General features: G+C 39.5%; 1 protein-coding gene across 9 annotated transcripts in view; it reads right to left on the reverse strand.

Moving 5' to 3' along the window:
- R3HDM2 (R3H domain containing 2) overlaps window positions 1-27265 on the reverse strand; it is a 167033-nt gene that overhangs the window by 97647 nt on the left and 42121 nt on the right. Inside the window, exon 1 of one of the 9 annotated variants that reach the window (XM_088137954.1) lies at window positions 12406-12497. The exons of the other annotated variants lie outside the window; for them this stretch is intronic. The gene's annotated coding sequence lies outside the window, so the exon portion shown is untranslated. Of the gene's footprint in view, window positions 1-12405; window positions 12498-27265 lie in introns of those variants that run through there. 9 annotated transcript variants of the gene reach the window in all.

Below are 27265 nucleotides of genomic sequence, written 5' to 3' on the forward strand. Positions count from 1 at the left end.
ATCCTAGCTTTCAAATATTTAGCTGCCAGATTTTTCTTCTCAACTGCAGACACAAAATGTGATATAAGTATTTAAATTTCTTATGGTAGTGCTAAATCTGAAATAGTTCAATTTAGTCCATTCTTTGACCCTAAACATCAAGAAAACTCAAGTTTGAGGACAGTTTCTTCATACAAAACCCATAGGAGAAACCAGGCTATAGTCTCCACCAAGTAACAGTTTTTTGGTTGTTTTCTGTTCTTCTGTCTCAGATATAGAAATATAATTTCTGCTCTACAACTTTCAGAGTATAGATCTTAGATGAGCAGAAATCTCCCCTCATGGTCTACCCAATGTCTGACCTATTAATGTTAAATTGCTTTCATTTTACATGTATTTTTTTAATTTACTTTCTAAAAACATAACTTTCATAAAATGTGTTTCCCACAGCTACCTACAGTTGCAAAAGTTGAGCCATGAAAAAACTAGACAGGAGGAAAATCGACTCGTTCGAGCTGTGGTGTTGGAGAAGGCTCCTGTGCTTTCCTTGGACAGCAAAGGTGACAAACAAGCACGTTCTGGAGGGTATAAAACCAGACATATCGCTGGAAGGCAAAATCACAAAATTCCACCTTACGTATTTCGGCCATGTCATGCGATCAAACTCACTGGAAAAGGCAGTTATGCTCGGAATGGTCAGCAGTAAAAGGAAACGCTACCAAAAAACACGGTGGCTAGACACCATCAAAGCTGACACCAACCCCAGCGTAAAACAGCTGAAAGAAGCCGTACAGATCAGAAAATATGGAGAGAGCTGGTCCATAGAATCACCAAGAATGGGACACAATTGAACGGATAGCATCAGCATCATCATTTAGGTCATGTTTATACTTGCAGAAAACGCAACCTCAGAACAGAAAGTAGACAAGTCCCTCCTGGCTCCTTGCCACAGGCTCCTATATCAATACATCCAGTTGAAAATTGTGATAAGAATAATAGCACATCAAGCAGGAGCAAGAAAAGTCAAGGCTCTGAGACCAATGCCAAAGATCAGTGAAAGACGAAAAATAAATTCTGAATGTTGCCTTTTGCACTCCCTTTACCTATGTTAAGTAAATGAAGGACACTCTTGAATTGAGTTTAACTCCTGATGATTACATCACAGTGTCACATAAGTGATCTCCCATTACCACACAAAGTTATGGACCTGCCTGCTACATGTATGCTATTTAGAACCCTCAACGAAAAAAAAAATAGCACACTGCTTTCAATAAATTTCCTTTCTTGTTTGCCCAGAGGTTATTCTTACTCATCACAGGGAACCAGGAAAATGTCTATTTACCAACCTGTCCTACACACTGAGTCATAATATCAGATGAAATTCATTTATCTTTGGCCATATTGAAAAGGTAACACAGTGTGCTTTGAGAAGAAAGGTAAAAAGACCAGGAATTGTTTCAAACTTGGTTTTCTGTACTTAGAAGATTATTCAGAGCACAGCAATAGCATTTTGACTGCCTCACTTTTTAGCATCATTGCAGAGCATATGCATTTCTTCTCTTATATGGTGCTGCCCTCCCCTTCAGATTTTAGCACAATGTACCCATTTTTTGTTCTCTCTCTCTCCCTCCCCCAAGCAGTTCAGTATTAGGCCAAGAGAGATTTTATAGTCCTAATCTGCAGCATTTGCAAATTTTATTTTGGTTTTAAAAAACAACTATGCACTTAAGGACTTCTTTTAATGGTCAAATGTATCCCCAGCAATAGCTCCAGGGTGAAGAACCGCAAGTCATTACCTCAGTGACAATGAGGGAGTAGGCTACCCCTCACATACCACCTGGCTGGGCTGTACCTGTCTTATGGAGCAATTAATTTAGGCCCAGCAGGTGCATGCAATGGAAACTGGGTCATTTGTGCTTTAGATTTACAACAAAGAGGTCTGTGTCATCAAGAAAGGGAAAGGCACTTGGGTTTGTTTGGTGGAAAAGCTTTTGTCAAGCAAATCCCTGACACAGTGTATAGGTGTGTGTGTATAGATTTACTGTGTACACACCACACCTATTTTCCCTGTTAATACCTACTCTCATACTGCAGAGGCTGCTTGTTCTTAAGTAAGAGTCTTACTTTTCCCACAAAGAATCCAAAGCAATAACAGGATATGAGGGTCTGTTATTCCACATCAAACTATTGTTGCTGTCTTTTGACTCTGACACGCAGCTTTTCTTCAAAATCTCAAAGTTCTTCAATGAGGAAGATTTTTTTTCTTATACCCTGCTATTTGAGACCCACTTTAAATGGAGAGAGTCAGGAATAATTCTTAGGATTCTCCCAATGCCAGTCATATTCTAACTGCATAACTGCCCTGTTTTTCCTCCAGCCATTTTAATCAATCCTGCTTTTGATTGTAAGCGGGATGCCCAGTTTTTGCTTTGTTTCAGCCTTGGTTTATTTTAGGTTTTAGGTTTCTAGCGGGGGAGGGAGAGTGTTTTTAACAGAGGAAATGGGAGAAAAATAACCCTATCAGCTGCTCTCATATTTTCAGGCCACTGGCAGGAAAGGTAAGAACTCCTAAATTAGCTTAATCTTCTATTTCCACTAAACTGAGGAAAAAAAGAGAGCATCTCAGTAAGAAGCCAGAAGCCCCCTGGCCTAAACTGACAAAACAGCAAGGCATCAAGAAGCACAGAGGAAGGATGGCATACTCTAAGGACAGCTGGCCTGCTCCGTGAGCTTAGCACAGTTCGACTAATTTCTCACACTGTGCTATCTTATAATGTGTTTTAAGAGATTTTAACTTGCTGCATTGTGTGATTCAGCCATTGTGTTTTATAAGCCATGATTTGTAGCTTAACATTATATGTGAACTTAGCTACTATGGCTAGTCAACACATTGTGGTTATAGGAGTGCAACAGAAAAGAATGAGATCCAGTCTACATATGAACTGTAGTTGGTAATCTTGAGTCTGTCAAGAATACCACCTTACTTTCCAATTTATTTTTCACTCTAGGAGAGGGACTAGAGCTCAATGACAGAAGATATTACTTTTGTTATTAAAAGGTCTTGGGTTCTGCCCCTGTCATTTTCAGTTAAGGGGTCTCAGAAAGCACAGCATGCCAAGACCTCTACCCTTATACTCTGAAGAAGCACTGTCAAAATAGATCACGCAGGATCACAAATTGCCCTAGTCCTTAATGTGAACTGTTCATTTTGGGTCTGTTATGTGATATGGTTTGTAAACTATGGCTTTTAACTTAGCATGTTGTGTGAACCCAGCCATCTGTGACTTACTCAGCTGGGTAATTCAACAGCCAGTCAGACTTCATATGTTCATACTGTAGAGACTCCATTCTCCCCTTTCTCTTAATAAGAAGCATAAAGTTCCATTACATTGGGTGTGACAAGAACCCACAAATGGACCACTATTTTTTCCAATTGTTTCCTGTACCACCTCATTCATCATTATATCTCTACAGGCAACAGCCCTAGCAAATTATTTCCTAGGGAGAAGCTATGCTATACTAATTATTTTGCAGTGGAGCTGGCAAAAATTCTACTGCAAGGATATAAAAATGGGTAAATATGAAGACAACAATATGAATGTATAAAGAGAATGAATTATAAAGAGCTGCTGCCTCCTCCCTCCAATCTGTCTTTTTTTAAAAAAAACATGGGGCTATGCTAAATGGAAAAGATTAGAAAGCCAAATCTTCCTTTTTCTCAACACTAGCCCACAAGGAAACCATATTTGAAAGGGGAATGGAGGCCACAAAAGGGTTGGGGAGGAAGTGCACCAGCAAAGGATGGATCTTCTCTCCCTGTCTTCAGCCTGCTATTTGCTATTCTCCCGTGCTTGCTCATTTAAACAAGAACCATTTTTCTTACTAACCTAAAGAAAGCAAAATCACTTTTCAGTACCATCCTCCCTTGTCATCACAAGTCATCCTCTGAGTTTGGCCTAGTAGCTAGTACTAGAACAGCACATAAGTTTCCTTTCTCCCTCCAGCCTCAAGAAGGTCAGATAGGAAAGGGGAAGAGAACAGGAAAAGAGATGCAGCAGATGTGGGTAAGCTTGAAAACAGCTGTCAACCTTTTAAGGTATGTATTATCTTTCATTTAGTGTAATGTTAATTTACACATTTCAATCCAAAATCACAATCGGTATTGATATTTTCAGTTGTTCATTTTTAAAATGTTTATTTAACTAGTGGAAAGGTATGCCTGATTAACAAACAGCGGGAATGTATGAGGGGAAAATACATGGGGAAAAAAAGGAAATGACACATTTATGGGACCCTGAAGAAAGCTGCCACAAACTTTAGACATTTTTACTGATATGCTCATCAAGTTCTGAGTTTCTAAAAGAGTTCAAAAGAAACACTCACTGACGGATCCTATGCTGACAGTACTTGCAGATTTCTAAACTGTATGTCCCAAACTATTGAGCTTAGCTTAAAATATCAGAAAACGTATATGACCAGTAGTGTTTCAAAATTATTCTGCTGAATCTTAACTCTGAATCATAAACACCATGGACTTCCACCTGGCTAGAGATTCAGAAGCAGGAATTCAAACAAAAACTATACTTCTTTTCCTGTGAGACAACTGCTTGTTCTTGTCAATGGCAGGTCATAAAATAAGCCTCATCCTTTCACCACAGCATTCATTTCTAAATAGATGTGTCTGCTTTATTGATGTGATCTTTCTCAGGCTTTTAGCATTAAACAACTGATGATCCTTAAATCAGTTGCTTGGCCCTGAATGACTTCACTCATAAAATCATGGGAACTTTATCACAATGCATTAACTTGAAGAAGTCCTAGTAGTTGCAAAGCCTCAGTGTTCACTAGCTGGCTTTAGCCAAATTACTATTCCAGTTGTTGTAAGAATAAATAAGATTTTAACAGCTAGCTTCAAGAGCAGATAAGAAGCAAACCTGGTCGATTTTTTTCCCCTAACTAAAACTGAAAAAAGATGCCTTCCATGCAAGCCTAGTTATGCCAATCAATACCACCATTAAGTTTACCAAATTCTATTTCTGGAATGGCTTTTAACTGGAAATATACACAGTGAAGTAACTTAAACAAATGGGGCAAAATCCAGCTACCAGACAATATAAGCTTTGTAGATGACTACCTGGACAACATTTAACATCAGCCATGACTTAGTCAGCCAGTTTTAGCAGGATGTGTGACAACGGGCATCTTAGTCTCTTTAAAGAAGAAAATCTACTGCTGAGCCAACTTTATGTTTGAGACCACCATATTCAAGCAGCCTTAAACTAGCATCAGGTGCAAGATCTGCCATGTCCCTATCCCATCCTATTCTATGCCCTAGCTAGGCCTACATGCAAGTCATATGCCAACCACACTGCTTGCTACTTTTGTAGTTCTTATGTATGGATCGCAGAAATGTAAAAATTGCATTTATAGAGCAGTTGGGATCAACTTAGAGGAAGTGCAGCTGACCTTGGCAAATATTTGAAACAAGGTTTTGGCAATTAGGTCTTAAGCAAAAAAATTAACATTTTGCCAGTTAGGAGCTAACAAGCAATGACTTCTGCCCTAGATTGAGGATATCCAGCGGAGGATGAATCAGATGTATAAATGCCCCCCCAAAAAACGGCTTGTCGTTGGCTTTCTGTTCAGAGCATAATTATGACAGAAACTGTATTTTGAAATGCAAAGCTGTATGCTGCCATTCGTGACATTCAACTTACAAGGCGGCAAGCCAGTTCTTTGACTTCCCTATTTCATTCTCCCTCCCCTCCCCCCAATCCCATGCATGCCTGGTAAGCTTTCTGTTGAACAATAACAAAAATCAATCCAGTGTGCTGGAAGTCATGCACCTGCTCAGTGCCAATGAGACACTGTTCCAGCCAAAGGAGGGGACAGCCTGTTTTCATCAGTCCTTTGCCTGGTACTGGTCAAGGAATAATTCAAAATACTACAAGCCAGGATATAATCTAGCCCTCGATTGGTGAGTTTTCAGGAAGGTATTCTTCCAGATATTATAAGTCATCATCTCTTTGAAGCAGAGACTTTTGTGCGCGGCAAAAGTCAAAATTCAAAAACTGAGCAACCCCAAAAGACAATTCTGGAAATGCAGTGCAAGCAAATCTTTATTAGATACAGTCATACCAGAGTGCAAGAAAGACAAAGGAGCTTGTGTATGACTCATTCTTAATTGCAAAGCATTGTTCCATAAAACTCACCTATGATAAACTTGTACTTATTTCAACGTGCTCTCTTTTTATGTCTCAGAACAATGCTTTTGGATCAAAAGGTGAATTTTGATGAATTAGGTCCTCTCTTAAATTCGATCTCTCTACAGCTACATAGTCTTGAAAATCTGCTTCAGAAATGAAGTTTGCAATCTCTCAACCACTGATGTGTCCAGTATTACAACAGAAACCCCACTTTTCAAAAGACAATTGCATCGGACTAAATATAGACAACAGTAGCCAAATTAAATGCCTAAGCCTATGCTACTGGGACAAGCCAGAAGATTTTCCATCTCTTTTGCTAGAAGGTTATGGAAAATCACCTAAAGCTGACCACTTTACTCATACCTCACTAGCCCAAAGATGCAATATGGATTTAATAAAATGTGAAATCATGCATTTAAAAAGATATTATGGCTTCTCTGAACTCACAAGATGAGAGTAAACTTTTTCAGCAAGGACCTTTTCCCTCTATGAAGCCTCTCCACTTTACCCCAATTTGCAATTTACACTCAGATTTTGAGACAGCTGGCCACTCTGGTAGTAGGTTTAGGTCAGTAGAGACTGTTGTTGGCTCAGTGTATGGGCAACTATAAGTGGAGGAAATATATTGGGTCCAACTTTGTGCTGAGATATGTGCATGGGGCATAGCGCTGTGTGTGGAAATACCATTAACCACCAATTCCCAAAATTTCCTCTCATTTTTTTTAATTAAGCTGAGGCCACATTCCCTCCATTGATCCCTATAGTAGGATAACTTCCTAGTATTTAATCATTCCTTATATTAGGATTGAAATTGGATCAATAACTGAATCAAGGAATCTGACCTTTCCTCTCTAATTCTCCTCTGTAGCCTTCTCAGAGCTTGTCTTTTATTTCTAGTCTTGGTTATACCATCCCTTCCTTGTATTATTCCTTCTAGGATGACAGGTAGTGGTAATCTGGGAGCTTAGTACATTGTAAATTGAACTAAAAATAAAATATACATTGGAGTTGGATTGCAGTGCAATGCAGATGCTTTGATTCAGCATCTGTGGGGTATTTAAATAAGCAGTGAAAAAAGTGTTTTATTGTCAATTTATTGTATTTTATAGCATTCCTATGTTATGACCTGTGGTTACAACAGTAAACTTCATTACTTACTTACTAATTTGCAATGTGACATCATAGAAAGTATCCCTTATGTTTTTGTCCAAAGAGGAAGGAGATCAAGGAGTACTGCAACTAACACAAATGATCTATAAGCTAATGTGCTGCCCACAAATCCAAATTCAGCAAAGAAACTATTTATGTGCAGAAGATTATTGTTAAACACTATATTCTCAGGATAAATACCATTTCTCTTTATGTTTTCTATCTTGTGGCTCTGGATTTGCATGCTAATGCTCTGAAATGAAGAACCATATTAAGCAATTAAAAAAAAACAAAAGGAGCATAGCTGGGGGCAAGGTTCAAGCAACACAACCAGTATGAATAGAACGGGGGCCAATAAGCCAGTTTCAAGTTTGCAACATTATTTTTCCACTCCAGGCCTCTTCAAGTCTTGAAGGAACATTTGTGTGAAAGAGAGGAAGGAATACTGACGCCTTAAGCCGCGCTGAGAAAAGCTCAGGTAAAGGAGGGGAATGGACCATCATTAGAGAGAAAATGTTTCCCAGGCCAATGTTTAAATTGCATCTCACTAAACAGAAGGTCCCCAGTGAGAAAAGTGTTTAATTTTCCTATATACATCACCGTTCAGACACATGGCACTTTCCGAAAGGAAGAAGGCTGTCTCTGTTCCAAGATGGGACTTTCAGTTCAGAAAGCTGATGCAGTAGACCAAGGATGCACAACCTGCCTCAGGCCAAGGCTGCCTTGGCCTTTGCATTGCACAATAGGCAGCTACATTCTTCAAACTTGACTTATGTCTAAATGTAATTAAGATTAAATTAATGTAATTTAATGCAACTAATACAATTACTCCTTTTGAATCTAATATTTTTTTTCCTTCTGTCACATTCAAGATTATATTAGTGGCAAATTTTGAAATGGCCATTAGGGAAAGCATGTAAAATTTAGGGGAGCCAAAGGTTTTTCATGTAAATAATTAACAAAGGAAGGGAAGAAAGGGAGAAGAACAGGCAGCTAATTTACATATGGGCATATAAAAGAACATATAATTAAATACCAATTTAAAACATTATACTGTTTTATGATAAATCCATTTAAAATTATAAATATTAAGACATAATTAAAAGCAAAGCCCAGCACAGAGCTTTAATGAAAACAAATTATTGCTTAGATTTAGTTGTAGTATCCAGCTAGATAGCAGCAACTAGTCAACCTTGTTTGATTTTGAAAAGCTAAATGGGATCAGACTTGGTTAGTACTTAGATGGGAGACCAATAGGGACCCCCCAGACTATAAGTTAAAAGCTGAAAAAAACATTCAGGAAGAACAATGTCGTTATTGCCAATAGTCGCCAGGAATTGAGGTGAACATGAAAGAGACTTGACCTTACTCAATGCAAAAGGGCAGGGGTAAACACAACATGACTTTGGTGGGGGTAGAAGCATGATGTCCTTTGCCAATTACACACCATCTTTTTATCATCCCATCTTATTTTTGTCTTCTCTGTGGGCAGGTAGGCCGCCACCCAACTTTTTATATATATGTGGTCCATCTGTATGAGGCCCAGAGGCTGGCACCTTGCTTGAGTCAGACAGAGCAGGGATTCTAGTAGGCTGCATGGAAAATATATGCAGGCACTACACTACCTAGCCTGCAGTGGGTCACTGGGAACTTTAGGGCTGTGTCAGAAGCTTATAGAGAAAATTTAGATACGCCAACAAGATTTGCAAAAAAAAAAAAAAAAAATCTGTTCACTGCTACAGATGGGCCACTGTAACATACAGATGTAAAGCAAACCCTTAGCTTATATTATGCCAGTATTGTCCAAACTTGGCCACTTTAAGATGAGTGGACTTCAACTCCCAGAATTCTGGGAGTTCAACTCCACTCATCTTAAAGTGGCCAAACTTGGACAACACTGTATTATGCTATGCTAAAGCCTGAAGGACACAGCTAGACAGGGCCGCTAGACATGCCACTCAATCTTCTACAGAAAGCATGGCTCTCCCCGGGCAGATGACTAGGTTGTTACCTGTCAAATAAGCTTATATGGGACACACGCTGTGAATCTGAAACTGAGGATCATCACACAAATGTAAGCATACCTGCAAAGAAACTTGCTGTCCTCTGTTCTACATAAGCAAATCTACATACCAATCCACCACTGGCAGAGTCCATTCATCGCACTTCTAGTCATTGCAATCAGATTCATAATCCAGTAATATTTTGTTCTTCTGCTACTTTTAACTACCTCCCCACAAAGCAAGAGCAACTGGTCTGCACTTTGACCATTCTAAATTAGATAAGTTCTCAGTGGCAATCTGTTCCCTTTGCCCAGGCAGCAGTCTAGTTATAACACATGCACCCATGGTGGGGGGAGAGCGTGTGTATTATCATAGGCAGCGGCTATCCACTTTTTTATCCTTTCCTGAAGCTGGCAGAATTTGACATGAACCAAATCTGTCAAGAGCTCAAGGCAGACCTGTGGGCTTTAATGAGCAAGTAAGGTGGGAGGTGGGGGGAGGTGGGGGGGGTGGAGACCATGCTGCTCCATTCAGCTCCAAATAATGATAAATAATTCAGGAAGAGAAATACCGCAATACAGAGCACCCAGCAGGGTTTAAAAATAGAACACAGAGAAGTCAAAAGAGGAGACAGCAAGAGTGCAAGCACCATAGAAAACAGGGATCTGTGTCAACAAATCAAAAGCCACCAGATGCTGTGATCATGACAGAGTCGGCTGCCGCCAGATTGCAGCAATCACGACATCCTGTTGTCACCCAACAGCCAGTGCTTTAAAAGAAAGAAAGCTCATTCGTTCTCTCTGGAAATGCAGCAATTCGTTCTAAAACAAATACTTACTCAACAAGATGAAACATTAGCTCTTCGCTAACAATATGAATCCATTGCACTCAGTATCAAATGGAAGAAAGTCAGGGAATAATAAAGATGGAAGTTTCCCTCTTTATCATGAAGAATACTAAAGGATACAAGGCATCTTTGATTCACTTCTCAGACATACAGTACTAATGGAAATCTCAGCTTCAATCAACCAATCTACCCCCAAAGCTTTGAGATTCCAAACCTAGCTCTAATTTACAATCTCTGCCGTTTATCACTAGCTGGATATCTTAATTTCAACAACTATTGTTTCCTGTAAAACATGGTAATACTCACACAGGAAAAAGGGGGAATATACAAATTACAGCAATTCTGTTTTTGGGATTTTTTTTTTCCTGCCCAATGTTATTCCTAAAAAAAATTACGTCTTTGTATCCCATATATACCAAACCACCGCCCCCCCAGGGTGGAGGAGGAAGCAGACGAGCAATTCTTACATAGCAATCTGAACAGAAATGTTTTAGTCATATGTGGGATTACACAACTATAACTGTTCCTACCTAGATGTATCTTTTATTCTCAGAATTGTTTTCTTTATTAAGCTTGTTATACCTCTGACTACTAATTTCAGAAAAATGCATTTGGTATAACCAATCTTGCACTAAAACAAAGGAGTGTTTCTTCCTTGAATGTCTTGAAATTCAGAATATAAGTGACCAATATAGGGTCTCCAGTTGTTTGGGGACTGAGTTTCCCACATACACTCACTTTTGGCCACTACTGCCTATCTTCAATCTAAGTGATACTGGTTATTTCAAAAACTGCAGACAACTGGATATTCACCAGGAAATTCAGCGTCTGAGATGATGGCCTGGAAGACAAGGTGCCAGTCTCTTATTTGCCTCCAAGGAGATTAGGCTATGTCTGCAAGGTAGTCCTTGCAGGTACTGCTGGAAAAAGAAACAAATAACTGTCACTGGAGCTTACTTTACTAATCAACAGTTTTATTTTTTTCATCTGGATAAGGACAAAATGTACCTGTGCTTTCTCTTTCTTTAAAGGAGGGCTGCACAGTTCCCTGCCTCCAAAAGAGAACAAGAAAACCTCATTTTCACCAGCCAATATGAATTAATGAAAACTTCAGATTGAGTTAAATTCCTCAGGAAGTGGGAGAAGAGTATATTGTAACTTAGATTTAAGTTTAAGAACAAAAAAAAAACTACATTTCCTTCTTTATCATGAAGAATACTATAGCACTACAAGGCATCACTGATTCACTTCTCAGACGTACAGTACTAATGGAAATCTCAACTTTAATCAACCAAGCCACTGTTCTGATTTAATGGAATGCTCTGTTATCTTGTCTAGTTTTAGCACAATTAAATCAACACTATTCCATTTTTACCCCAAAACATGAATATCATCACTTACTACTAAAAAATCAAAGAGACATCTTTAAAATGAACACTGTTGTGCCTGCTGGGTACCCAGTTTTGATGAGTATTTTGTTCTGCAGAACTACAGCGTTTCTGCAGGCCTCAGTCCCCAAATATCTCACCCACCCCAAATCCTGAACAGAATATCACTTTGTCTCCCCTCACACGCTTTCCTCAAGAATCTAGGGGTGAGAATACTGCATAATCAAGGCTATCTGGGAGGTCTTTCTAAAAATTTCCACCTTCCACCAAGCAGTAAAATACAAGCATATCAACGTTGTACTAGCTTACATATTTTTTTCTTTCATCTGAAAACAAGCAGTTTCGAATTAAAAGGAATGGGAAGGAGGACTGTGTGCAAATCCACCACAAACTTTTAAATCATGTTGCTGGGGGGGTGGGGGGGGGAGAGGTGCTGCAAACTGGAAGTAGACAAAGCCAAGACATGCAACTATATTTAATATGATTTCAGTTAAAAGGTAACTTATTTTAAATTAATTATAGTTAATATTGTTCTCCACATAACCCTTTCATAATTTCCCTTTCTGCCACATTAAGCATTATGTTTTGATGACAATTTTTGGAGGGATTTTAGGGATGGCATCCGAGGCCTGGGGAGGGTGCCAATTCTGCATCCTTTTTTCAGATCCTCAGAGGAGACAGGAATGAAAGCATAATGCCTATGGAAATAGGGAAAAGTTGCATTAGCTACAACATCAAACATAATGAAACAAAAAGGGGTCAGAATGACAAATGCACTGCTTTTGGCTGGTCCATCCATGTTTAAGGGGTTATCTAGTAAGTTTTGCACTCACCTTACATACTGAGAGCTATATACATCCAGCAAATAAGTAGAAATGGGAGATGGGAGCCTTCTAAACAACTACAAAGGAAAGAATAGAGAGGTCTGAAAAGTAAAAAGGAAGTGTATCAGGATGGATATCCTGGGTTATTCCAAACAAATACAGCCAATAGATAAGCTAGTGAAGAGCAGACTCTGAGATATCCCAGTTTGTTGGGTCTTAGTTACTAAAAAGCAGTATTTCGCTATTGTATATGTAATTAGATTTCTACCTACCCCCAAAATAATAAATATAACAACAACTGGTATAGAACTTATGTCATCCATGTGGGCAAGGTATGAGAAGGGACGATGTATTATTATATCTGCCTTCAAGACTGTTGAGAGACGAGCATTCAAACATACCTTTGAGAAGGCACAACAGTATTTGGGGTAATTAGATGATCCATTCATACCTCATGCTAAGCCAAAAAGCTTTAAATCACTGCAGTGCTCTTGCAGAGGACTATTGCAATGGCGAAGAGGAACAAATGGTATGCTCCCTTTTCCTCTGCGCTTTCCTGTATAAAATGACTTTTCTTATACAGTGGGGCAAAAAAGTATTTAGTCAGCCACCAATTGTGCAAGTTCTCCCACTTAAAAAGATGAGAGAGGCCTGTAATTTTCATCATAGGTATAACCTCAACTATGAGAGACAAAATGGGGGGGAATCCAGAAAATCACATTGTCTGATTTTTAAAGAATTTATTTGCAAATCATGGTGGAAAATAAGTATTTGGTCAATATCAAAAGTTCATCTCAATACTTTGTTATACATCCTTTGTTGGCAATGACAGAGGTCAAACGTTTTCTGTAAGTCTTCACAAGGTTTTCACACACTGTTGCTGGTATTTTGGCCCATTCCTCCATGCAGATCTCCTCTAGAGCAGTGATGTTTTGGGGCTGTTGCTGGGCAACACGGACTTTCAACTCCCTCCAAAGGTTTTCCATGGGGTTGAGATCTGGAGACTGGCTGGGCCACTCCAGGACCTTGAAATGCTTCTTACAAAGCCACTCCTTCCTTGCCCGGGCGGTGTGTTTGGGATCATTGTCATGCTGAAAGACCCAGCCACGTTTCATCTTCAATGCCCTTGCTGATGGAAGGAGGTGTTCACTCCAAATCTCACGATACATGGCCCCATTCATTCTTTCCTTTACACGGATCAGTCGTCCTGGTCCCTTTGCAGAAAAACAGCCCCAAAGCATGATGTTTCCACCCCCATGCTTCACAGTAGGTATGGTGTTCTTTGGATGCAACTCAGCATTCTCTCTCCTCCAAACACGATGAGTTGAGTTTAGACCAAAACGTTCTACTTTGGTTTCATCTGATCATATGACATTCTCCCAATCCTCTTCTGGATCATCCAAATGCTCTCTAGCAAACTTCAGACGGGCCCGGACATGTACTGGCTTAAGCAGGGGGACACGTCTGGCACTGCAGGATTTGAGTCCCTGGTGGCATAGTGTGTTACTGATGGTAGCCTTTGTTACTTTGGTCCCAGCTCTCTGCAGGTCATTCACTAGGTCCCCCCGTGTGGTTCTGGGATTTTTGCTCACCGTTCTTGTGATCATTTTGACCCCACGGGGTGAGATCTTGCGTGGAGCCCCAGATCGAGGGAGATTATCAGTGGTCTTGTATGTCTTCCATTTTCTAATTATTGCTCCCACAGTTGATTTCTTCACACCAAGCTGCTTGCCTATTGCAGATTCAGTCTTCCCAGCCTGGTGCAGGTCTACAATTTTGTTTCTGGTGTCCTTCGACAGCTCTTTGGTCTTGGCCATCGTGGAGTTTGGAGTGTGACTGTTTGAGGTTGTGGACAGGTATCTTTTATACTGATAACAAGGTCAAACAGGTGCCATTACTACAGGTAACGAGTGGAGGACAGAGGAGCCTCTTAAAGAAGTAGTTACAGGTCTGTGAGAGCCAGACATCTTGCTTGTTTGTAGGTGACCAAATACTTATTTTCCACCATGATTTGCAAATAAATTCTTTAAAAATCAGACAATGTGATTTTCTGGATTTTTTTTCTCATTTTGTCTCTCATAGTTGAGAGGTATACCTATGATGAAAATTACAGGCCTCTCTCATCTTTTTAAGTGGGAGAACTTGCACAATTGGTGGCTGACTAAATACTTTTTTGCCCCACTGTATATTGATGTGCATAGCATTGCTTGGTAAGACCTTGGATTTTAAAGCAAGAATCTGAGCTTTCCCATTCCTTCCCCATCCCCAGCTGTGTTCTCATCTTCTAATGCCATCTAGCTCAGAAGGGTTATCTCTTCAAGGTCAACCACCTGTAGCAGGGAGAAAGATTTGCTGGTATTGTCTCACAGAAACTTTCGATAGCTGATAGGCAAGACATATGAACAATGAATGTGCTTAAGAAGAAATATGAGTAATTGCAGTAATATACTATGCACGTTTGGAAACCTTCTTAAGGATCAGCTGCAGAATAGACCAGATTCCCCAGAAAGCTATTGCACATTAGCCAGTATAATCTGGGGAATATTCACACTTGTTATGGATGGGTCTCCCAACATGTGAAGGAACATGAGATTCTGTTCTATATTCACACTCCTCTAATGAATGTTGCTATTTCCTGTTTGTTGCCTTGACTGTGAATGTTTCCTGCCTACATTATCCTTCACAGTTAAAGTTGTTGCTCTTTTGCTTTACGTTGTTTAATAACCACTTCAGATTCTACCTCACTACGGTACTGTGTTCATTGCCTACAAACCCATGAACCTACTACCCACACTTTGCTGGACAATATGTTTGAATCTAGTGTCATGCATTTTATGATGCTGTGTCTTTTATTCTTTTTGTATGCTTAAATTTTAATTGTTTTAACCTTTTGCTAACTGGGAAGATCAATATAAATATTAAGAAAATTTAAACTGTTGCAACAGTATCCTCAACTATTTTATAGTGTATTTCTTAAAAACCATGTAGAGAATGAGATTGGCTGAGTCAAATGCTAGATGCGATCAACAGTCAGGGTACAGCTGTATATCAGAACAATCAAAAAAGCAAAAAGGAAAGGGAGGAATCTAGTTGACTGATTAGCAAGTATTGACTAGACACAAATAAAACATTTTTAACAGAACAGACAGCCAATTAAAAAACTGTCAGTATTCATTTAACAGATTAGATATAAATAAATTTGCATTTTACCAAATACCAGCTGTAAGATACAGAAAAATAACTGTTTATTAAAAGAGCAGACAAAAAAGTTCTTTTCTGAAGAGCCAGGGTTTGTTTCACCAAAACTCATGTGTCTGAATTCAGTCCACAGTCCAGTTTCTAACCACCATTGCAACATGGTGACCTCTTCAGAGACTGACCCTCTCAGATGCATTAAAGCAAAGTTTGTTGGCTAGTCTTCCTCTTTTCAGAAAAATGTAAATTTCAACTGGTGAATGATATACTTGCATTAGAGGAATTTACAGTAGAGAAAGCAGCCAGTAGCAAATGTTCTAATATGCATAATGCTTACTAAAATGGTTATCCCTACATTGGATATTTCAGGCACACTTTTTTTAAAGCTTGCACATTGGCAGAATCCTTATTAAAAGTTTACCAGGCTTCAATTCTCATTGGAATGTTGGCTTTATTGCACTGACTCCATGACACCGAGCTGAGGGTCTGAACTGAAACAGTCCATTTGTTCTCTCCCTATTTCACCAAATGAAGTGCGCCAAAGCATGAAGACTTAAAGCCAACAATGTTCCCTTCTAAGATCATATGCATTTTTCTCAAGTAAAATCAAACTAAGCATTTACAATTCAATTTGGTGTCACATAAGAGGCTTTGATGGGTGTTACTAAGAATTGCTTTCCTAAATGTGGTATCTTCCAGATGTGTTTAAATTTCAGAATCCCCTTCCCAGGATACTGGGATGACTGGCTTGACAAAATCTGAAGTTGTGTATAAAGAAATCTCCCTCACACCAGCCTAGCCTCAAGCAACACAAATTTATAATGATGGTGTCACCTGTGTTGTACTTATTGGTAGACCAAAGTCATTTTTTCCCATTACTGTATGAATGGATATGAAATAGAAACAATCTCAGAAGTGCTTCAAAAAGCAAACACTGGGCTTCTTTTGAAGTGCTAACAGGACAAAATGTGCATGCTATAGAAGCAGATGGCAAAATAGTTCAAACGGCAGTAACCAGCTGCATTTAAAGCAGTCCTTGAAAGAATAGTTCAGGCACCTAGGCCCATGGGAAATCAAATTAGCAGCAGTGGATTGTGAATTCTATGTTTTTCTTAAAAAAAATGATTAAACTCTTCCTTGGTAAATGGCTTTATTACTTCCTGTTTTTATTTCTCTGTGCCGACATTTTTGTGTATCATCTTAATGGATTCCAAAAGAAAAGCAGTATAAAAACTCAGGTTAATAAATAAAGGTGTGTGTGTTGATCTCTTCTGGTGGAATGACTGCTACTGCTTTCACATGAGCTGTACTCCAAAGTGGCTGGGGCAACCTGACATGCTACTCATGATTATAAGCACAATATCAGAGATACTAAGGTATAGTGTAACATCTCCAAGGTGATCAGCTTTCATCGGCAATTAAAGTTTATAAGATAAACAACAGGAAGAATTTCCACCTACTGCCTTAATTAACGAAAGAGAAAAAGGTCCTCTCTTCTATACGCATGCCCAGCCAAGTAAGCATTTTATAACATTCAATGACACATAACCATGATGTTTCATAAAAGCACTATGTTTGATTTATTCATAGGGCATGTTTTTAGTTATCAGGGTATGCGCTATTTCATATGGGTAGCCACTTCAATGAATGTTTTTTATACTCGGAACACAACAGTGGCTACAATTCATAAAATTGTGATTATACTAATAGTATTATTACATTATAGTATTATAGAAGAGTTTCATCAGTTTTACAGCTGCAGGTTCTCAAAGTCCGTCACATGTGCACATGCACAAACAGCTTAAAAAATGCTAGCGTTAGCCTTACAGTACAGGTTCATAAAAATGAGCAGGATTACGGCCTTATGTTATTGGAAATCTATGATTAAAATATCTGAACTGTTCAAGATTGTTCCAGGTGATTGCATTTAATTGCTGGAGCACTAGCCTTCTGAAGAGCACAGCACACTTAACTTTGCTTGCATTATTTGTGATTGGGATGGAACAGGGACCTCAGCATCTTCAAATCGGAAAATCAGATGTGTCTTTACTGTCTGTGCCTAGTGCCAAGACTAACCCGTCAAAATGCCAAAAAGACCTCCCAGAGCCACCTACCACTACATGTGTAATCGCTTATGGTGCCACCATTATTCAGAAGTTGGGAGTGCCCAAACATTTAATGAATATGCCTACACAGTGTTTTTACCATATGTCTTAGAACTAATTTTTTTAAAGCAGCTGCACACTAGCCACATGGCCCAGCATCTGAAAATGATCACCAAGCATTATGGTACAAATACCATAAATATTGCTTTTTTAAAAAACAGTTCATAACTGTTGAGCTACACCACCACACTTTAATGGACATTCTAAATTAGAGGATGGAACTGAATAAAAAATCGAAGTTGCCTTTATTCACTCGAGTTCAATGTAAAAAATGTTTTTAATCTGAATCTTGTGCTAGAGTAAACATGTAAGTAAATTTCTAAAGGTATTCTGGTTTTGGGCATTACCCCCAACCTAATACACTATATTTTTCATTCAATATGTTCAAACCTCCATACAGAGGTCCTAAAAATTTTAAATGTAATTTAATTTTAATGGTTGCATTGTTATAAATGTGGGTTCTATATGTGTTGCAGTGGTGAAGGCCTTGAACTAGAACTGAGAAGACTCAGGTTCAAGTCCACCCACAACCCTGGCAGCTCACTGGGTGATCTTGCACCAGTCACTCTGTTAGCCCAACCTGCCTCGCAAAAAAATTGGGGAAAAATGGACAGAAAGAATTCTATATATGCTGTCTTGGAAGAAAGAGGATTTAAATCGTACAAATACATTTATAAAGGCATTTTGGAAAAAAAATATAGTACAGTCTCACATTTCCACAGAATTTAAGATTAAATAAAATGTATCAAATGAAACATATGGATTTATATTGTAAATTGTCTTCCTTCCCTCACAAAATTAGTGCATTTCTCATTAATACAATGTAGCTATACAAACTGCTATCTAATGATAAGTCATAATCCAAGCCATGCCTTTAATTCCTTTTTGGGCCTGAAACTCAGTATTTTCTCATGAGAGAGAGAAGGAAGGAGGGAGAGAGATCTGCCATTACCAAAATATATCTGTTTGCAACTGGATAAATTCACCCACAAAATATTAAGTGTCCCCTGCAGATCAATTTATGAATATAACTACATAAGTGAAGTAAAAGAGCTTTAGCAGTTCTCATGTTATTTTTGTATCTCCAGGCAAAGCAGCTCCCTGCCTCACCTGACTTTATTTTTTTATAGACCTTTACTTACCAAAAATTAAATAAAATACAAGTATACTACCAAGCAACCATTCTAGCCACTAACATAGTTTTTATTTATCTGAATGCTTCTACATCTGGGCTCCATAACCATCTAAAAGATAAAGCCATACTTTCCTTGGAAATGTGACCTCAGCACAAATACACCCACAAAGACAAAGGAAAGCTTAGATGCCAGACATCATTCTGGGGAACTAAAAGATGTAGAAGGGAAGAGTCTCAACTGTTTGTTCTCTAAATGACAAAATGTATCTAGTGAACCAAAAATATTACCTACCTCTGCTCTAGTCAACAAGAAATGATATAAACACACAGATAATCCTATATTCTTTTGCCTGGAACCCACGTGGTTTGCCAATTCCGAAAGCCATAGTGTTCAGAACAATCCCTTATTTCTCACACCCTGTGCCTTAACTAGCATTTGAAATCATTTTGATCTTCTTTTCATCTCTCTTCAACTTCAAGAAAAGCTTTCCTTTAAATACATGGTGGAGAGTTAACACTATGTCTTAATTAACCTAAATAATCCTTTGTGTAATATTCTTACCAAGTTTATTTCATTTGAACAACTGCCTGGGGGTGCCAAACTGTTTAGGTCAGCCACAGTTCAGCAGAACTAAAACTCAGAATGCTTTCCTTGTTCAGGTTTTCAGATAAAATGAAATCTGGACAGGGTGAGTAGGGCAAGGCTGGTGGGTGTCATGTAATATATCCTACCAGTCCCCTCCCTCCTGCCCAACTGCCAATGTCCCTGGGTTTTTTTCCTCCCTCCCTCCAAGCCATCTCTGCTAGGAACAAAGCAGTCTCCTTTCATTCCAAGCATGGAAAACTCAAAAGCAGCTATTCTATGTATGGAACATTTTTTGCACAGAATGTTTTGTGCATCCCTAAGACTCTCTCTTTAAAGAGGAATTAACACAATAAGTTCATGGAGTTTTCACACTGCACACAGAGGCTTCAGCAAGAAAATGTACTGCTCCAAACTGATCAGCAACAAGTAGGAATATCATATAATAAATGTTCTAGCATTAATGCTGAGAAAGGTTTAAAATGTATTTCAAACTTAGCTTAAAGGTCAATGGACTAAGTTAAAACAACAGTATTTAGTGTTAAAAAGTTAACACATTTATTTATGGTTTATTGAAAACGTGTTAGGATTTCTCTAAGGGCAAAAGTGCCTAAGGCAATTTCCAAAATAAAATCTCATGCACTAACAAAATAAACGTGAGTATAATTAATAAACACCAGTAACAAGCAACATCCAATTAGCAAGTACTAAAACCTAATATACAGTTGCACTAAAAGCCAACTATCAGTATATAGTCAGACTGTCCCTACAAACTATAACAATGACACCCATTAGCAACAGAAACAGAAACATATGTTTATACATAAAACTACTAGAGAAAAGCCTCTTGCTACCTAACTATTCTCAGATGTGGACAACAAGAAAGGTCACTGCTATTGACGCTAACATACAAGCAGGCTGAGATGGATGGCAGAAGTCCTGGAAAGAACTTGATTTAAAATCAGTCCAGCTGGCACAATGGAGATATCCTAGGAATTGATCATATCAGCCCTATGAATTTTCCAATGGCCACATTCTACGCCAGCAGAAGTTTCCAAATCATCTTAAAGATAACCCTTTGGGAAATTCACCAGCCACTCTCAACCTTTACTGAGCTCATCAATGGAGAATATCAAACCTGTAAATCAATGGCAACCCTGCAACTACTATGTTGAAATCACACAGTGGCACTTTTGCTAAAGTATGCATCATTTGAGTCTTTCAAAGATTACACTCTGTCCAAGAAATCCAGCTCTTCTTCATAGTTATTTTTTTTTAATATATCTTTTGCAGATATCGATTCCATTTCATAAGAGTAGTCTGAGCCAAGTGCTCCAGTAATATCACTGTTGTTGCTCCTACTATATGGACAAAGTTGACACCAGGATTTGTGTGGTACCTCTCACATTTAAGAAACTAAAGGTATTACAACATAACAGATTAAGAAAAGGATGGTTAAGAGAAAAAAGGCAGGCATTGGGATAAATACAAGTGCAGTTACATGTATAGAGACCACAGTACACACAGTTGCATTTCTTCATTCATTCTCAGCTATTATCCCCACATAGTTCAATAAAAGTTAATGTTTGCAACCAAACAGAAAAGTGGCTTCATATAGTTGACCATGGTTTCATAACTTGTTCAGCATAGCCAGCATCTCTTTTTAAGGAAAAAAGCCCTTTATGGCCCCCCAAATAAAATAAGCCAAGATCTAAGCTCCCCACATCAACTTCTCATAGTTGATTTTGGGTGAACTAGATAAGAGAGCCTAGGCTACCCACATTTCCTTCCCACGGCCCTCCACATCTGGGCTGTGTGACCTCCTCCCCCCCACTGCTTCCCACAGCCTCTCAGACCAAGAGACTTTGTTCCCAAGCTTCTGACCAGGGCTTGTCCATCATAGAGAATGAATCTACACAAGCTAGATGCGTGCAGGGCTCTTAGAATATACCTCAAACATACTCCAGAGGAGAACAATGACAATAACCTATTTACCTCTTCCAAAACAGGAAAAAGAATCAGAGAAAGCATTACTTTGGCGGGCTCAGCCAACAAGAAACAGCTTCGTTGGAGGGTGGCTACATCAACAATCCTAATAAAGGAGGACTCTAGGCAGAACCAACCATGCTCATTAAGCATTGCAAGATAAACAAGTCTGCCTCCGCAAACATGGCCTTCAAGCATACAGTGTCAGAAGATACTTTAACTTCCACTGACCCTCCCTGGGAATACTGCTTAGTAGATCACTTTTTGCTGTCCAAGAATTATAGTTGAACTTACCCTGAAGTACTTTTCTAGTCATCAAAGGATGAACCTGACATTCCCACCCTAGATGAACAGGACAGACAGTTGATGCAATCAAGAGTCAAACCATTAACTTCTTTACTGTATTTACTGAGATACAATGTTCTTCTGTTTTCTCTGTTCCTTTGCCTGTGGCTAAGTTTTTTGTTGTTACTGTGAATTATTCAATAAAGAAGAACTGGAACTACACACAGCTGAAGTCAATCCATGAGACTGAAAGGGACAAGGTTTCCTCCACCGTACAGAAAGAAGCCTTAAGCCCTGCCTTTCAGCTAGGAGAGATGGACTTCACTCTTTTCTTTCAAGTTCATCTTTCAGTGTCCAGAAAGATGCTTTACAGTTCATTCAACAACCATTCTGTTTTCACTAGTCATGGGTTAAACATAAGAGAGTTCCTTCTTTCTACATGGTTTTGGACAAATCAAAATTAATTCAGGCTTCTTTCCTTTACAGCTTGATTTCTCTGATAAGCAGCTGATGCAAATTTCTTTAGTAATTTAGGAAGAGCTAGCTTTTTCTATCAGTCACAACCATTAAAAGTACTTTGTTTACAACCGTGAAGTAATGTCACTCTTGTTAACAAGGGGGAAAAAAACCCCAGAGCTTTCTTTCCAAATGAAGTCATCCTTCTCTCTATTTTTTATTGGAACACTTAAATTTGCCCATAGCTGTACACAAATTCCCAGCACTCTCTCCAACTCACAGAGCTATACACAGGTAATGATGATGGGGAAGAGAATAACATTTCATTCTATGAGAAATGACACTCAGGGAAAGATGAACAAACTAAATTCATTTTTGCAGCGGGATTTATAGAGAGAGGAAGTCCTTGATTTATGACCACAATTGGGACCAGAACTTCCATCGCTAAGCAAAGCAGTCATTGAGTGAGTTGTGCCCAATTTTACAACCTTTTTTGCCACGGTTGTTAAGGGAATCACCTTGGTTAAGTGAATCTGGCTTCCCACATTGACTTTGCTTGTCAGAAGCCCCGAGGAGGTTGCAGATGGTGATCACGTGACTCCGGGATGCTGCAAACATCTCAAATACATGCCAGTTGCCAAGGGCCCAAATTTTGATCATGTGACCACGGGGACGCTGTAACATTCATAAGTACGAGGACCAGTTGTCAGTCACTTTTTTCAGTGCTGTCGTAACTTCAAACATCGTTAAACAAGTGGTCGTAAGTCAAGGACTACCTGTAATTTGTATTCTTTCTTATCCAGTAGAATGTTGGAAAGAAACTAAGTAAAGGGAATCAAGACTCCATCTGTCTGCTCATCGGCATGATAACTCTTCAGAACAGAACTGAACCAAATTTGGAGGGAAGGGGATGAACCAGAAAATGGTCTCAATCGGCTGAGGGCTGAAAGAAAGATTCCTGTGCTTCTCCTGTAGGAGAAGCAGTTGGGCAGGGGCTCATAATGTTGCCAGCTCCTTCATTCTAAGCCCTCTCCCTCCTCCCTCCCAATCACTTGATTCAAAGTGAAGCATATACATATATGGCCACTGCTGATAAATGAGTTGGAAGGAACTCCGGAAATCATGCATATTTTCCCTTTGTCTTCTATTTACCCAATAAAAAGTTAAATTCCACATTCACAGTATGATGGAAAGGTCTTACAAACTATCTCATCCCACCACCTACTTGGTGGTTTTACAGAGCTGTTGAAGTTCCCTTCTTCCACAATTTGATAGTATGTCCAGATGGCACCAGCCGCAAAATGTAATGGGCTGTGAAAATAACCTTGAGGAAGAGGAGGAAGAGCTACAGCCAAGGCAACAGGGCTAGAAATTTCAGCCCAAAGCAGGAATGAAATTTGAGAAAGCATCTCAGACTTGACCCTCCCTAGTTGTCTCATAGATAAAGGCAAGGAGGGGGGAGGCACATTCAGAATTACAAGATTCTGTTGCTAAAACTATATAATAAAAATGGTTTTAATATTCATGACTTTGGTGTTTGAGACTGGTCTATCTCAAAGGGCTGACATGACCCCAGGGAAGAGACATTAGAGTGGCTATAATTATTTGAGAGATGGTTTTCAGAGGCACCACTCTACACATAGTTGGTTGTGAGACTCTGCTAATGAGATTAGCCACTAGAGATCAGATGGGATAGCTGCTGCTATACTACCCTGCTGTTATTGACTTCCCTATCCAAGCTCCTTCAGGCAGTCTCTGGGTTAGAATTCCCCAAATTAATGGTACCAGGGAACTTCAATCTTCTTTCTCTGGGCACAGATTCAGAGGTAACTCCATGGCAACCATGGACCTAATCCATATGGTTATGGGGCCAACTCACAGTAGCAGTCACACATTAGAATTGGTTTTTACCTCTGGGAAGTGGTGGTATGATCAGGAATTGGGAGATACAACCATCAATCCCTTGCCATAGTTGAAACACTCCCTGTTAACCCTAGAGTTCTCTACTACCACCTTTTGCTGCAACGAGGAAGAACCTACTTGATTGGTCCATCCAAGGTACATGATGGACCCTGCTGGTTTGAAAAGGAACTGGGTGTTGTTCCTGAGGTTCTCATGCATAGTTCATCTGAGACCCTTGTTGCTGCCTAGAATGAGAGGGCAATCATGACCTTGGATCAAATTATGCCTGTGTCACCTCTCTCTGTCTGTAGATCCCAAAGATACTCCCTGGTTCTCTAAGGACCTCCAAAAGAAATAGCAGACAAGACACCTACATCACCAATGGAAAAAAACAAGGACGACTACTTCATGGCAATAAGACTGCATGGCAATAAGAGCAGAAAAAAATAATTTTTTTCCACTCTTATCATGCCCCAAATACCTAGTGGTCTTGTTCAGGTAACTCAATCCTTCCTAGGGGACAAGGGACTGGAGGAACATCTATAAAGCCACTGTGAAGACTACAGTAGATATCTGTCAGCTAGAATTGCTCAGATTCACTCTGAGTTAAGACTCCAACTGTGCAGGTCCACTGGAGTCGATTGGAGCATGGTCTGGTGTAGCTATCTGCCATGAATTTGAACCTGTTAGTCTCAAAGAGGTGTATAGGGTCCTCAAGACTGTAAACATGGCCACTAATATATTAGATCCACATCTGTCATGGTGGGTAATAGCCTCCTAGAAAATATGTAGTTGGATTCAAGCAGTGGTAAATACTTCCTTGAGGGAGGGAGTGATATCTCCAGTTCTTAAAAAGGCTGTGGTCCATCCCCCTCAAGAAATCTTCTTGGATCATTTTTGGACTTTTTGTGGGATACAGGAAAAAAAAATGAAATTATGTGGCATGGATTTGAAGATTAGAAATAATGTAGGTTAATAGAAATAATGGAAGTTATGTTTTAAATTTAACGTAAGAGTTTGATGTATACTGTTACTTATATCTATTGCAAGGAGGGTCAGAAGTCAATTCTTTTTTTTTCTTTTGTTGTTTCTTTTTCTTTTCTTTACCTTTGATCTTTATTAATTTCTTTTTTTTTCCATTTTCTTTTTCTTCTTATACTTTCTCTCAATATTAGTTTTTGTTAGTTCTTACTGTTCCTTTAAAAAACTTAATAAAAGTTATAAAGAAAGAAAGAAAGAAAGAAAGAAAGAAAGAAAGAAAGAAAGAAAGAAAGAAAGAAAGAAAGAAAGAAAGAAAGATAGATAGATAGATAGATAGATAGATAGATAGATAGATAGATAGATAGATAGATAGATAGATAGATATTCCAGGACAATTTTCATCCAGTGTCCCACCTTCTCTTTTAGGAGAGGGTTGTCAAGAATGTGAGGCTGTGAGGGTCTGGATGGGTAACAACAGGCTTCAACTGAACCCTGGCAAGACTGAGTGGCTTTGGGTTTTGGGGCCTTCTGGTGCTAGGGTATGCCATCTTTGGTATTGAATAGGGTTGCACTGCCCCAGACAGACCCTGTGTGCAATCTGGGGGTCCTCCTGAACTTACAACTCCTGCTCGAAGAGCAGGTGGCAGTCGTGGCTAGGAGGGCCTTTGCACAGCTTCATGTTGTGTGCCAGTTGTACCCATTCCTAGGTCAGAGGGACCTAATCACTGTCACTCATGCCCTAGTCACCTCCCATTTGGATTTCTGTAATGCGCTCTACATGGGGCTGCCCTTGAAGAGTATCCGGAAGCTTTAGCTGGTACGAAATCCAGCGGTGCAGGCAGTTATGTATGCCCCTAGGGCAGTACATGTGACACCTCTGCTCCATGAGCTGCACTGGTTGCCAGTTTGCTTCCAGGTCCAATTCAAGGTGCTGGTTTTGACCTTTAAAGCCCTTCATGGCATGGGGCCGGGTTTCCCCGATTACATCTGCCCATACCATCAGGTCTGGCAGAGAAGGCATGCTGCGGGTCCCATCTGCCAGAGAATTACATTTGGTGGGTCCCAGGAGGCAGACCTTCTCTGCCATGGTGCCCACCTTGTGGAATCTTCTCCCCCCAGAAGTGAGATTAGTTCCATCCCTCTTAACATTCCACAAGTCCCTCAAGACTTGCGGAATGTTGTGATCTATGTGATCAGGCCTGGGGGTCCCAGGGGACCAGGGAGATTTTGCGATGGTTCCCTTATTAATTTTATCCCCTCCTGTTTTGTGTGCTTTTATAGTTTATTTGTAATTGTTTTTATGCATTTATTTATTTTGTTATTTTATGTATTTATATATTTTTTATGTATTTATGTATTTATTCTTTTTAATTGTTGTATGCCGCCCAGAGTCACTTTGTGTGAGATAGGTGGCTATATAAATCTGATAAATAAATAAATAAATAAATAAATAAATAAATAAATAAATAAATAAATAAATAAATAAATAAATAAAAAAAATGTGGCTGGCTTGAGTAATGCAGGGACCTAGAAAACATGGAATATCTGGACCTGTTCCAGGTACTTTCAGGCCAGAATACAGTACTGACACAGCACTGATTGCCCTTTTAGGTGACTTCTGGTGGGACTAGGATGGAAGTAATATACCCATCCTAGCCCTTCTTGTTCTCTCAGTGAATTCCAGTGCCACGGTATACTGGTTTGAAGTCTAGGAGTGGCAGGTACAGAGTTACACTGGTGGTTCTACTTTCTCCACAGCCATTTCCAATTGGTTGGTGGTGGGGGGAGAGATCTGGCCCAAGGCCCCTGCTTTGTAGAGTTCCGTAGGGCTCTACTCTCTCTCCATTCTTATTTAAATCTACATGAAACCACTGGGGGAGGACATTCATCAGTTCATGTATCATCAATGTGCTGATGATACCCAGTTATAATTCTCTGCTCTATGCTAAGCAATGCCATCAAGGTTCTTTCCCAGTGGCTAGAGGCTGTGAGGATCTGGATGGGGGAATAACAGGCTTTGGTCAACCCTACTAGACTAAGTGACTGTGTGTTTCTTGGTCCCCTGACTCTGGGGATTCTCCATCTTTGGTCCTGGATGGAGTTAGACTCCCCCAGACAGAACTGGTACACAATTTGGGGGTCTTCTTGGATTCTTGGCTCCTGCAGAAAGAGCAGGTGGCA

Source organism: Python bivittatus, unplaced genomic scaffold (genome assembly GCF_059951505.1).
Source record: "Python bivittatus isolate LINGU-HERP-01145 unplaced genomic scaffold, Pbiv_v1 ctg000220_np1212, whole genome shotgun sequence".
Classification (NCBI taxonomy): Eukaryota; Metazoa; Chordata; class Lepidosauria; order Squamata; family Pythonidae; genus Python; species Python bivittatus.